At 42.7% G+C, this 12470-nt stretch overlaps 1 protein-coding gene across 2 annotated transcripts in view; it reads right to left on the reverse strand.

Annotated features, from left to right (window-relative positions):
• Positions 1-10782, reverse strand: part of Smim17 (small integral membrane protein 17) — a 34128-nt gene extending 23346 nt beyond the window's left edge. The window contains exons 1-4 of one of the 2 annotated variants that reach the window (XM_052714596.1): positions 10661-10782; positions 7682-7763; positions 6015-6138; positions 5552-5646 (exon numbers count right to left, since the gene is read on the reverse strand). The gene's annotated coding sequence lies outside the window, so the exon portion shown is untranslated. The remainder of the gene's footprint in view (positions 1-5551; positions 5647-6014; positions 6139-7681; positions 7764-10660) is intronic. The other variant, XM_052714598.1, reaches the window with a different exon arrangement.
• Between the last annotated feature and the right edge of the window lie 1688 nt (positions 10783-12470).

A 12470-nucleotide genomic window follows, 5' to 3' on the forward strand; every position in this document is an offset into this window, starting at 1 on the left:
CTAGGTATTCCATATCAATTAATGCAATAATACATTGGATTAGCCTGTTTATGACAGCACCTTACTGAGACTCTCTTCAGGTGACTTAAGATTATATCAAGTTGAAAAAAAACTATCCCACCTCTCTTGGTACACTTTCTAAGAATGGATTATAACAGTAGTATATAAAACCAACGTTTTTAGGCTGGGTGGTGGTGGCGCATGCCTTTAATCCCAGCACTCAGGAGGCAGAGGCAGGCGGATCTCTGTGAGTTCGAGGCCAGCCTGGGCTACAGAGCGAGTTCCAGGACAGGCTCCAAAGCTACACAGAGAAACCCTATCTCAAAAAAACAAAACAAAAAAAAAAAAAACCCAAAAAACAAAAAACAAAAACAAAAAACCACAACGTTTTTGAAATTCTTATTTTCTATCCATCACTAATATTGGAGACTGTCATACCTCTACAATTCAAATTTAATTCTTTTGGGGGGCATATACATCATCACTTTAATGTACATTTCCTTGATTATCAATGAATTATCATTTCCAGAAAATGATCCTGAAATTTTCCACTAAATGGTTATATTTCATACTGCATGTTCCCACATCAGTTGCCAATGTTGCTGCTAGGGCTAAATGCAGGGCCTTGCCCATCCTAGACAAGTACTCCTACTTGTGATCCTCATCCCCAGCTCTGAAATAATACTTTGAATATCACTGGGGCGGTGGTGGTGCACACCTTTAATCCCAGCACTTGGGAGGCAGAGGCAGGTGGATCTCTGTGAGTTCAAGGTCAGCCTGGTCTACAGAGCAAATTCCAGGACAGGCACCAAGACTACACAGAGAAACACTGTCTTGAAAAACCAAAATAATAATAATAATAATGATAATAATAATACTTTGAATATCGAGGACTACACCCCTTTGTTAGATTTGTTTTCTTCAGATTCATCTTTGTCTATCAATTTTCTTTTTTTGTGATCAAAGAACCTAATGTCATCTTCCGGGTTACCTGTAATTCATCTCACGCTATGATTGCAGTACTGTTCATTTTCCTTGTACTTTGACATTTAAATCTTTAATCTCTTAGGCTTCCACTAGTATAAAAGCACGAATCTGTTTTTCTAAAGACAGAAGTGTCCCAGTGACATTTGGTCAGCCCATCTCCTCCCTACTGCAATGGGAAAAGCTGACATTAGACACAGGAAATCTGAAAGCTCCACACACCCAGAGTAACACTGCCCATACTCTAGACAGTTTGGGCTTGTGGATAAAGGTGTTTGGACCAAGGCCTGACAAACCTAAGGTAGATCCCCAGATCTCACGATGTGGCAGCAGAGAACCAACTCATGAGAGTTGCTTACTTTCCACACATGATGTGTCAAACATACAACTTCATGCACACACACACACACACACAAATGAAACTTACCCATTCTTGGAGAACTGCCAGGACATGGTACTAGTTAGATGAAAATATTCTTAAATTGACTGTAGTAATGGTTGCACCATTCTTGTGAATACAATAAGAGCCACTGAATTGCATAGTTTTTAAAATTTGTTTTTTAAGATATATTTATTTATATTATGTATGAGTGCCCTGTCGGTATGTATGCCTTTATGCCAGAAGAAGGCATCAGATCGCACTAGTGATGGTTATGAGCCACTGTGTGGTTGCTGGGAAATGAACTCAGGGTATCTGGAAGAACAGCCAGTGTTCTTAACCACTGAGCCATCTCTCCAGCCCTGAACTGCATACTGTTTAAGGGAAGCCTTGTGGTCCCCTTTTCACATTTGATAGAGGCATTGAGTATATGATGAGACCGGGCTTATATAAATTGCATGGTATGTGAATCCTATTTCAACAAAACCTACACATAAAACCAAAATGTAAAAAATAAATCCTACCTTCAAGTTTCTTTTTTCTTTCCTTTTGTTTTTGTTTCTCTGTTTTCCAGACAGGGCTTCTCTATAAAGCTCTGGCTTTCCTGGAACTCACTGTATAGACCAGGCTGGCCTCAAACTCACAAAGATCCGCTTGCCTCTGCCTCCTGAGTGCTGAGATTAAAGGCGTGTGCCACCACACCCAGCTCCATTTATGCGGCTTTTAAAGGTTAAAGCACTGAACCACACTTTCAGTTGACTGTACGGTTATTCATCCCCTGAAGCTTTCTTACTTGTCTTTAATACTGTCCCCTGGTAGTCCTATATGCTAACAACAACAAAAAGCTGTTCTGACTGGCTTTTTCTGCCAGGTGAGGTGTGTTCGTCATCAACAGTGTTATTTATATTAATCATTTACATTCTTATGAAAGGAATAGTAAACCACCGTTTTACCTCACAGGTCACCCCTACTACCACCTGGGAGAACAAAGGCTTCTCCCCAGTATGAACTCCCTGCTGTTGAATAAGATGAGCCCTCTGACTGACCGCCTTCCCACAGCCAGCACATTGAAAGGGTTTTTCTCCTGGGTGTATTCTCTGATGCTGAGCGAGATGGGTGCTCTGGCTGAAGCTCTCCCACGTTCAATACATTCATAGGGTTTCTCCCCAGTATGGATTCTCTGCTGAGGAGTAAGGGTGACATTTTGTTAAATGTTTTTGCACAGCCATTACATCTTTATCTGTTTTTATCCAGGGTCTTATATGTATTTTTCATAACTGAATTATTTTCTTTCCTGTACCAAAAGTATATATTCTCGCTTCCATGGGGGTGGGGAATCTGTATTAGATAAGATAATGAATCCATATGGAAATTTGTCCCAGACTTGGTCTCTTTTTCACAATAAAGGTATCTATTTTAGGTCTCATGCCTAAAATGTGTTTTCTGACTGACTCAATTTCAAACAAGTCTTTACATCTCTGTAGAGAAGAAAGCCTTGTGCACACAGATAAGCACTGGAGAAACCAGGAAAGTTAAACACACAGCTCACCTCTTCAAAGGAATGAGGTGCGAAGCTGCTCTTCCTAGGATGCTAGGAATGATGTCGTTTTACGGCCTGGTGATCCTTTGCTCTCTGATGAGACAGGCCCTGCCCTTATCTACCAGAATTTATGTTTTACTTATCCAAGACCCTTTTCTCTAACCCTTGAGCATTGTTTTTAGACCACAAACCCATTCTTACAAATGATGTCACTTGTGCCTTACAACAGCCTAAGTGACTTCTGTGTTATCTTAGGGCCAGGCCAGTCCTGACACCCACAGGCATCATGTTTACCTCAGTCAAACTCCCTAGACCCTAAATCTTGGCCACTATCTCTGAGTTAACTGTACCCATTCTTGTGAAAGAAGCCAGATGTTCTTTGTAACGAATCTCAGTGCAAACATGCCTTAAAGTGTTGTGCAGTTGGGGCTGAGTTAATTGTTACCTGAACACTTTTCTCAAGAACTGTGCTGTGCCTAAATAAGACTAAAGTAAAATGATCTGGGCCATACTCTAGAAGTCCTGGTCCAGCACCAGTAACAATAAAATCGGTCATTCTTGTCTCTTTGTGGATAATGTTCTCCTGCCTACTGTAAAGCCTGCAGGGAAATCACCACACATCTCCAATTTTCACCTAATGTGGAACATTCCAGGGCATACTTTGTAAGTATTTCCATAATTATTGCCTAGGAAAATTTCTCTTCATAAATGTCCCAGGCGGTGGTGGCGCATGCCTTAATCCCAGCACTTGGGAGGCAGAGGCAGGCAGATTTTTGTGAGTTTGAGGCCAGCCTGGTCTAGTAAGTTCCAAAACAGCCAGGACTGGTACACAGAGAAAGCCTGTCTTGAAAAAAAAAAACCAAAATAAATAAATAACACTATTTGGACACAATTCTTCAGTCACCCACATGTACTCCAAGTCTAAAAAATATTGAGAGATTTCCTTTAATAAATGTTAGGAAGGAAATCTTAAAACCAAGTGGTTATTGAAGCCCAGAAGAGGTCTGTGGTTTTTACTATTTCTTTTCTTTTTTTTTTTAAAGGTTTATTTATTATGTATACAATGTTCTGCATGCATGTACGCCTGCACTCCAGAAGAGGACGCCAGGATCTCATTATAGGTGGTTGGGAGCCACCATGTGGTTGCTGGGAATTGAACTCAGGACCTCTGGAAGAACAGCCAGTGTTCTTAACCTCTGAGGCATCTCTCCAGTCCGGTTTTTACTATTTCTTAAATAAAATCAGATGCCACAACCATCCATGTGTACCTGGAATAAGCCATCACTGGCCATAAGGTCAATACTATATACAGACTTTTCTTTGCACCAATATTTGTAGGTAGAATTTATCTCCAGCTTACATTTTTGGTGGTTTTAGTAACCTCTGTTATCAAATAACATTCTATATTCACCAACATCATTTTGTAAACTCTCCTTTTCATTTTACTTAAGAATATTTTTTTAAAGTTTTATGTGTATGAGTGTTTTCTCTGCCTGTAACTATATGTACCACATGTGTGCCTGGTACCTGAAGAGGCCAGAAGAGTACATCAGAACTGGAGTTAGGGATGGCTGTGAGCCACCAAATGGGTGCTGAGAACCAAACTCGGGTCCTCTGCAAGAGCAGCAAGTGCTCTTAACCACTAAGCTATCTCTCCAACCACAGCTTTCTTTCCTCTTACCCCAAATTTCAGTGTAAATAATAATGTGGAGGATATTTTTCCTTAAAGGTTTTATGGATTGATTTGTGAAACTACATTGTGGTTTATTCTCCTTTTGGGGTATCAGTTCATAAACACCTTTCTGTATTGCTTTCTGGTCTATCTCTTATATTGTCAGTCATGCTCATCTACACCTCTGTGTTCTCCTAGAATACCATGCATTCATCTAGATTTTCAGATTTGTGACAGAGAGTTGAGGAAAACAGATTCATATCAGTCTACTTTATTTATCTGGATTGGGCGAATCATGAGGGATCAAATTCAAGTCTTTGTATAGTTAAGCCCACACCCCAGATCTTCATAGGATTCTTTTAAGTCCTTTTGTGGTTTTATATATTTTCTCTTATTTGTCCTCAGTTTATATGTTTTCTTAAAGACATGCATATTTAATTTCATTAGATGTAGTTTTCCAATTCATTGACTATGCCTTTGATCTCTAGAAACACCAATGACTATTTATAACTTATTTTGGCTTGGCTTAGATGCTTACTTATCCTGCTTTTCTATTGTTGTGATAAAACACTCCAACCAAAAGCAACTTAGGAGAGAAAAGGATTTATTTCAGTTACACATCCAGGTCACAGTCTGTCATTGAGGGAAATCAGGACAAGAACCCAAGCAGAAACTGCAGTAGAAACTATGGGAGAGTCCTGCCCCCTGACTCGCTTTCTGGCTCAGGCTCAGCTAGCTTCTTTACACAGCTCCAAACCAGCTGACCAGAACCATGTAAGCATCAGTGGGACAGAAGTTAAGAGACAGACTTTGGTATGTATAGGAAGTATATAAAGGTAAACGTGGTAGGTTTTACCCGTGGAGAAGAAACTACTATGACAGCCAACATCAATCCAGGAGAGAGTCTGAGAGGAATTTTCCCACAAACACCGAAGAGAAGAAACTCTTGAGTGTACTCTAATGATCGTGCACTCACCTGGGCACGGACCTCTGGATGCCTCTCCTTTTATGTCCACGGCTCCCTCTCTTGATACAGTAACAGGCTCGCATCTGGTTTAAAAATGCAAAGACCTGTATATAAAAGTTGACAGTGAAGTTTGTAAGCAGGAGCTACAGTTGATCTAGAGCAGCGGTTCTCAACCTTTGCAATGCTGTGACCCTTCAATACAGTTCCTCATGCTATGGTGACCCCCAATCATAAAAGCATCTCCGTGGCTACTTCAGAACTGTAATTTTGCACTGCTATGATCTTAATGTAAATAAGATTTCCGATGGTCTTAGGCAACCCCTATGAGAGGCTCATTGGACCCCTCAGTGAGGTCACATGACCCGAAGGTTGAGAACCCCGGGTCTAAATGGTCTTGAAGAGGGACAGTGTCAGAAAATAATAAAGACATGAGAAGACACTGAGTCATAGTGCACACCAATGCTGCCCTTACCCACTGCAACCAGGTTCCTGTAGTAGTCCGGTATCACCTTCCTGTACAGACTCCTCTGGGCAAGATTCGGCCATCCTCATTCATCTTGGGAGTTTACGGCCACACTTGTGAATGTCACTAAGCCCTAAAATGACACAAACAAAATCTTAGCTCAGGTTCATGGGCTCATGTGGCTCTAGGGCACATGGATTATATTGTTCTCATTACAGGATATAAGAATGTGTGCAAGTAGCTGGGCAGTGGTGGCACACACCTCTAATCCCAGCACTTGGGAGGCAGAGGCAGGAGGCTCTCTGTGAGTTTGAGGCCAGCATGGTCTACAGAGTGAGTTCCAGGACTGTCATGGTTACACAGTGAAACTCTGTCTTGAAAAATCAAAACTAAATGAACAAACAAATAAATAAAAAGAATGTGTGCAAGCAATTACACAAAAGGTCTGAGTGACCTAGCTAGACTGTTGACTGGTTATGTTGTACATACTTTTTTTTTCTCCGAGACAGGGTTTCTCTGTGTAGCTTTGCACCTTTCCTGGAACTCACTTGGTAGCCCAGGCTGGCCTCGAACTCACAGAGATCCACCTGGCTCTGCCTCCCGAGTGCTGGGATTAAAGGCATGTGACACCACTGCCCGGCATACATACTTTTTGAAATGGAAAAATACTCCATTCCAGATACAACTCAGGAATCCCAAGTCCTTTCTACACTTTGCCGCCCTCAGCAGTGAGTCTAACTGGGCTACGATATCCTTCACAATGATCTTCACCAAGGAGGCCAGAAGATGAAATAAAATGGACTTTCTGGTGGTTTGATGGAAAAAAATGTCCCCCATAGGCTCAGGTATTGAACCCTTGATTCCTTAGCTGACAGAGCTGTTTGGGGAGGTTATGGACACTTCAGTAGAGCTTTCTAAAGGAGGTACATCACTCAGGGAGGCAGCAGGTTCTGAAGGTCTGTAGCCTTGTCCCATTTCCAGTTCTCTCTGTGTGCTCCCTATGTGTGGTTGAAATGTGACACCTCAGTGCCCTGCTCTTTCCACTTGCTTCCACACCTCTCCCACCAGGGTGGACTCCAATCCTCTGGAACCATAAGCCAAAATAGACTCTTTCGTCCATAAGTTGCTTTTTGGTATTTTATCATAGCAACAGAAAGTAACTAATACAGACTTCTTGCCAGATTATATGGGCTGTCTTGACCTTCACTCGTATAGAGGAAGGGACACTATTTTCTAATTCAGCCATTGTATCATAGGGTCAGTCAATAGTCCTTCCCCACTACTCCACAGTGTCCTCTCTTCCTGAAGCACTTTGACATGTAAGTGTTTTGTGCCTTTTCATATTTCCAATAGACTATCAACTCTCTCAGGGCCCAGACACATACTGGTTCTAAAAGTTCCCCCAAAGATTATTCTTCTACCTTTTGAGGCCCATAAAAGGACTGAACACAAGGAATAGGTTTAGATCCAGTCCTTCCTCAGATGAAAGATGAGAGGGCAATGCAATGGATTATTGAGTCCATCCCCATGGCTCCATCATTGATCAGAAACAGGAAATAGGAAGCGAGTCCCAAGCTTCTAGTCTTAAGTAACTTTCAAAGGGAAACAAACACTGCCAAATCCTTCAGCATAGAACTTTATTTTAGTAAGAGAAGAGGGAATACTAACTCACTCACCAGGGACACGGCTTTAACCAACTTGACTTCTTCCTGTTCCTTTCACTTCTTCCTGGTTCTTCATTTGTGGAAGGACTTCACACTGAAAGCATACAACTGATGGATGAGAAATAAGTTGTGGAGATCAAGTTGCAAAAATACAACTCAGAAACACACCAACAACCAGAGAGAGACGGAAAGACAGATAAACACAGACAGAGAGACAGAGAAACAGACAAACATACCAACAGACTGAGACCAACTGACCAGGTTATTCAGTGAAAACTTAAAACATAGCTGAGAATTCCCTTCCATTCTGGATTTTCAGGTTGAACACAACCAACCAATCTTGCAATGTTCCCCCCCAGCCAAACCCATTCATTAGCAGAGATGTATAGGGTATGTTGCATATTTACTATTCTTTTTCAAATTAAAAAAAATCTTATATGTATGGGTGCTTTGCTTGCATGTCTGTATACCACCTGGATGCCTGGTCCATGGAGGCCGGAGAGGGCATTGGATTGCCTGGGACTGGAGTTACAGACTGTTGTAAGCCATCATATGGGAGTTGATAACAGAAGTTAGGTCCTCTGGAAGAGCATCCAGTGCTCTTAACCACTGAGCCATCTCTCCAGCCCATGAAGGAAACTTTTAGTAACTTATCTTCAGTAGCAGAAATTAATTACTGTATCTTCTTTGCTTCTTTCTAATTTCTAGTTTACTAAAAATAGTAGTCATTATAGCCATTGCAAAAATAGTAATTATTAGTGTGGGAAAGTAGATGTTTGGCCTAATTTGCAGTAATTCTAAATGCCAGCTCTGTGGCACCAGAAAGGTTGAATTATCTTTTTGCTTTTAAGATTTATTTTTATATTATGTGTGTGAGTGGTTACATGCATGTATGTGTACCATGTGCATGCGTGGTGCCTGTGGACACAGAAGAAGGCATAAGATCCCCCTGAAACTGGAACTATAAGTGGTTGTGAGCTGCCATGTGGTTGTCAGGAATTGAAACTGGGTCCTCTGGAAGAGCAGCCAGGGCTCTGAACCATCTAGTCCTTTAACACTCTTACTCTCCATAATCTTTCAAAGAAAGGAGGGAGTAATATCACCATTTTACATATCAACCTCTAGGAAGGCTTTTTCACAAACCAGCCTGTAAAAAATGAGAAATAGTCACCAAGCTAGGGTGCCTGACCCCAGTACTTTTTATTCAAGTAGACACCATAAAATACACCTCCCTGTGAAATTAGTCAAGATTTGATGAGGTGGTTTCCTGTAAAGCCATATTCCCCAAAGGCGATAAATTCAATACAACACACAGCCCTTGCGGATTTCAGAGACCTGTCATGAGACCCAATTCTCCATTTGCTTTATGACAAGTGAGTTTTGATAAAGTCCCTTATCACCTTCCATGACTTGATCCTTTGATTATGAAGGGAGAAAGTAGCTGAATTCTGAACTTTTTTTAAAAAAAATATTTATTTTACTGCATGTGTATGGGTGTGTACCTGAGTGTGTGTATGTGCACCACATGTATGCAGCAGCCCAAGGATGTCTGAAGAAGGCATTGGATCTCCTGGAACTGAAGTCACAGATGGTTGTGAGCCACCATGTGGGTGCTGGAAATTGGACCTGGGTCTTCTGTATGAGCTGATAAATTTCTTTGGCCCCTGACTCTGACTTCTTTAGTACAAATTCCATGGCCTTCTCAAAAGATTATAATAAAAATGAACACTTACTGAATCCCGATGTGGCAGGGACCACACCAAGTTGAACACAACTGTAAAAAGGAGAATGGGGATTCCCTACAGTCTTGTGAGGTTGTCTTAATACTCCCGAAAGGTCTTAGAATGTCATGAGACCCAGACTGTATCTGTCACATAACGAGCACTCAATAAACATTAGCTATTATAACTGTATCCAGGGAAGCAAGCAACTGAAGCCTGAGCAACTGAGTGTACTGGAGTGAATAAAACACTTTAAGTGGTTGAGAGTCCTATGAACAGCAATTCTTGTCCCCTCCCAGGGTGGACAGAGACAGCAAGGAAGCAAGAGAAGTTTGGGAAAGGTGAACATACTCTTGCAGAGAATAAAGTTGGAATCCCTTGGCATTTCTAAGTAAAGCTGTGACCTTCCCTCCAACCCAGCCATGACAGTACCAGGATCTGGCGGGTGAAAAACTAAATGCTGATGTCATTGAACAGCAGTAGAGCACTCAGAAGAAATGTTCTAATGGCTGGTATTCATTCCGCTGAATTCTGGGTAACGCAAAGGCCTAGAGGGCAGAGTCTGGTTAAGTGACTCTGGGCAAGTCAAGGTCCCTTCCTGAACTCAGCTTCACACTATAAACCAAAGTGGCCCTTCAAATCTTTAGACTGGAGTTCACCAAGCCCGGGAGACCACTGACACCCTCCTCTAGCACTTGGAACTTCAAACACCATCTTCCTCAAATCTCAACTTCCCCTTTTTTAAGCCACACCCAAACCATTTCTCATTCTTATCTCCATTTGCTTTATGACAAGTGAGTTTTGATAAAGTCCCTTATCACCTTCCATGACTTGATCCTTTGATTATGAAGGGAGAAAGTAGCTGAATTCTGAACTTTTTTTAAAAAAAATATTTATTTATTTTACTGCATGTGTAGCGTCTGCTTCTGGGAGAGTCCTGAGCTCGGTCTCCTCCAGAAAAGTCAAGCATTTCTATACTTCAGCTGCCCGGACACTGTCTCTGGATCCCTGAGTTTGCCACCTGAGACCACGAACTTGATGGTGAGAATGTATCCCCCTCACCACTTAGAAGCGTTTCATTGATTCCAGCACACACTTTGCCGCTGGGACGTGAGAGCAAGCAGGCAGACAAGGTTCCAGACATCCCCCGCCGACCTGGCATCCTGTTTCACGCTCCCCCAGAGTCCTCCTCGCGATCAGTCCCACATCCCCACACTCGCACACAACACGCCCATCAGATCCACGGATGCCAGACCACCCTCGCACCGACCTGAACACCACTCTCGGCAGCCTTCCCGGATCACATCTCACTTCCACCCCCAAAGCCCACCAAGAATTCCACCTGAGAATCTGACAGAGTTGAGGCGACACTGACTTCCGGTTTCTACCGGAGGTGGTCGTGCCGTACTCCGCAATGGCAACTGGGATATGTAGTCCTCCGCCCAGCGAGTGTCGGAAGAGCTATCCCAGGAGGCTGCCAAGGGGCCTCTGCAGAAGACCACTTGTCACCCACCGCTCTCTGTTCCCTAATTGGTGTCCCCCGATTCAGAATACAGTCATTAGAAGCTTCTCAGCCTCGTATCTGGGTCCAGAAGTACAGGCGTACTACATAGCCACCACTCAGGCATGACTATCACTTTGGGAAGATGAGGAGTGGACAAGCCCGAGATGAGAAACCAAGCTTTAAAACCCCAAGAAGGCCGCTGTGGTTTCTGCAGAAGACAACTGTGGGGCAATGCGTGAGATTTAGAAGGCATCAGGGACACACACCAAAAGACAGGAGAGAAATATGTGCTTTCGTAATTGTGTACTTGTGATTTCTGAGTCTCTGTAACCTATTTCATGCTTTAGTTATTGCTCCCTGACATAATCCACCTTCATCCCCCCGGGTTTACCATTCCCTACAAGGCTGAATAGTCCAAGACTACACATCTTCACCCTGTTCAGGGCTTAATTTTCAGTGACAAAAAAGTGTTTGACACATACGATTTGTGGAACAGAAAATCGAGACAGACCTACATCCCTAACGCCCCAACCAGATGTTGAGCATAATTAAAATTTAAAAGTCACTAGCTGGGCATGGTGGCACAGGCCTTTAATTCCAGCACTTGGAAGGCAGAACCAGGTGGATCTCTGTGAGTTGGAGGCCAGCCTGGTCTACAGAGTGAGTTCCAGGAAAGCCTGGGCAATATAGAGAGACCCTGTCTCAATAAAAAAAAAAAAAAAGTCAGTTCTACTATCATTGCAAAATTGTTTAAATCCTTAAAAACACTCCTTGTGTTCTTTTTCTTGTTAACAGGCAAAGATGCTGGATGAGGCAATTTGAGCCTCTAATTGGTAGCTACTGGACTCTCTTGCTGCCTGGCTACTTTAAACAATAGGACTGCCAGCCACAACGACCAAAGGGACTACCTTCATGCAAACACAGGCCATCTTGAACATTTGTGGCATGCCTTCAGTGTGCAACTATGACAGCCTGACACAGCCAGGGCTGTTCCCAGCAGTCCACACTACAAGCCTCGGAGAACTCTTGATCCCCGATCCCTAAACTGGATGTAAACACTGTGAAAGGCTGCACACAACAAAGAGCTCCTGAATGCACAACCTCAAATGAGGGATCCAACATGTAACGAACCTGCGGTCTTTTGCCAGCAATCTCCCATGTTGGATTACATGGTTCCACTGCAGCCTCGGTTCTGAACACAGTGTACACTTCTCTGTGGATGCCGTCACTCCATGCAGTGCCAACAAAGGCTGTCTGAAGCCCCTCGACTGAGATTTGAGACTTGTATGTTAGGAACTGCAGTGTCTTCACTTGGGGTACAAAGTATTCTGTTCTTAAAGTAACAATATAAAGTAAAATAAAACGAGACTTTCAATGTTTTCCTCCTGTTGTTCCTTAGCGTGTATCAAATTCCTGTATCTTTGGATTGGATCAGCATATTTGAAAATTTAAGAATACATGTGGGACACACACACACACACACACACACACACACACACACACACACACAAATAAACAAAAAGCCAAGTGTGGTGGTGCACACCATCAATGCTTGGGAGGCAAAGGCAGGTGGCTC

Source organism: Peromyscus californicus, unplaced genomic scaffold (genome assembly GCF_007827085.1).
Source record: "Peromyscus californicus insignis strain IS unplaced genomic scaffold, ASM782708v3 Scaffold_4__1_contigs__length_199733344, whole genome shotgun sequence".
Lineage (NCBI taxonomy): Eukaryota > Metazoa > Chordata > Mammalia > Rodentia > Cricetidae > Peromyscus > Peromyscus californicus.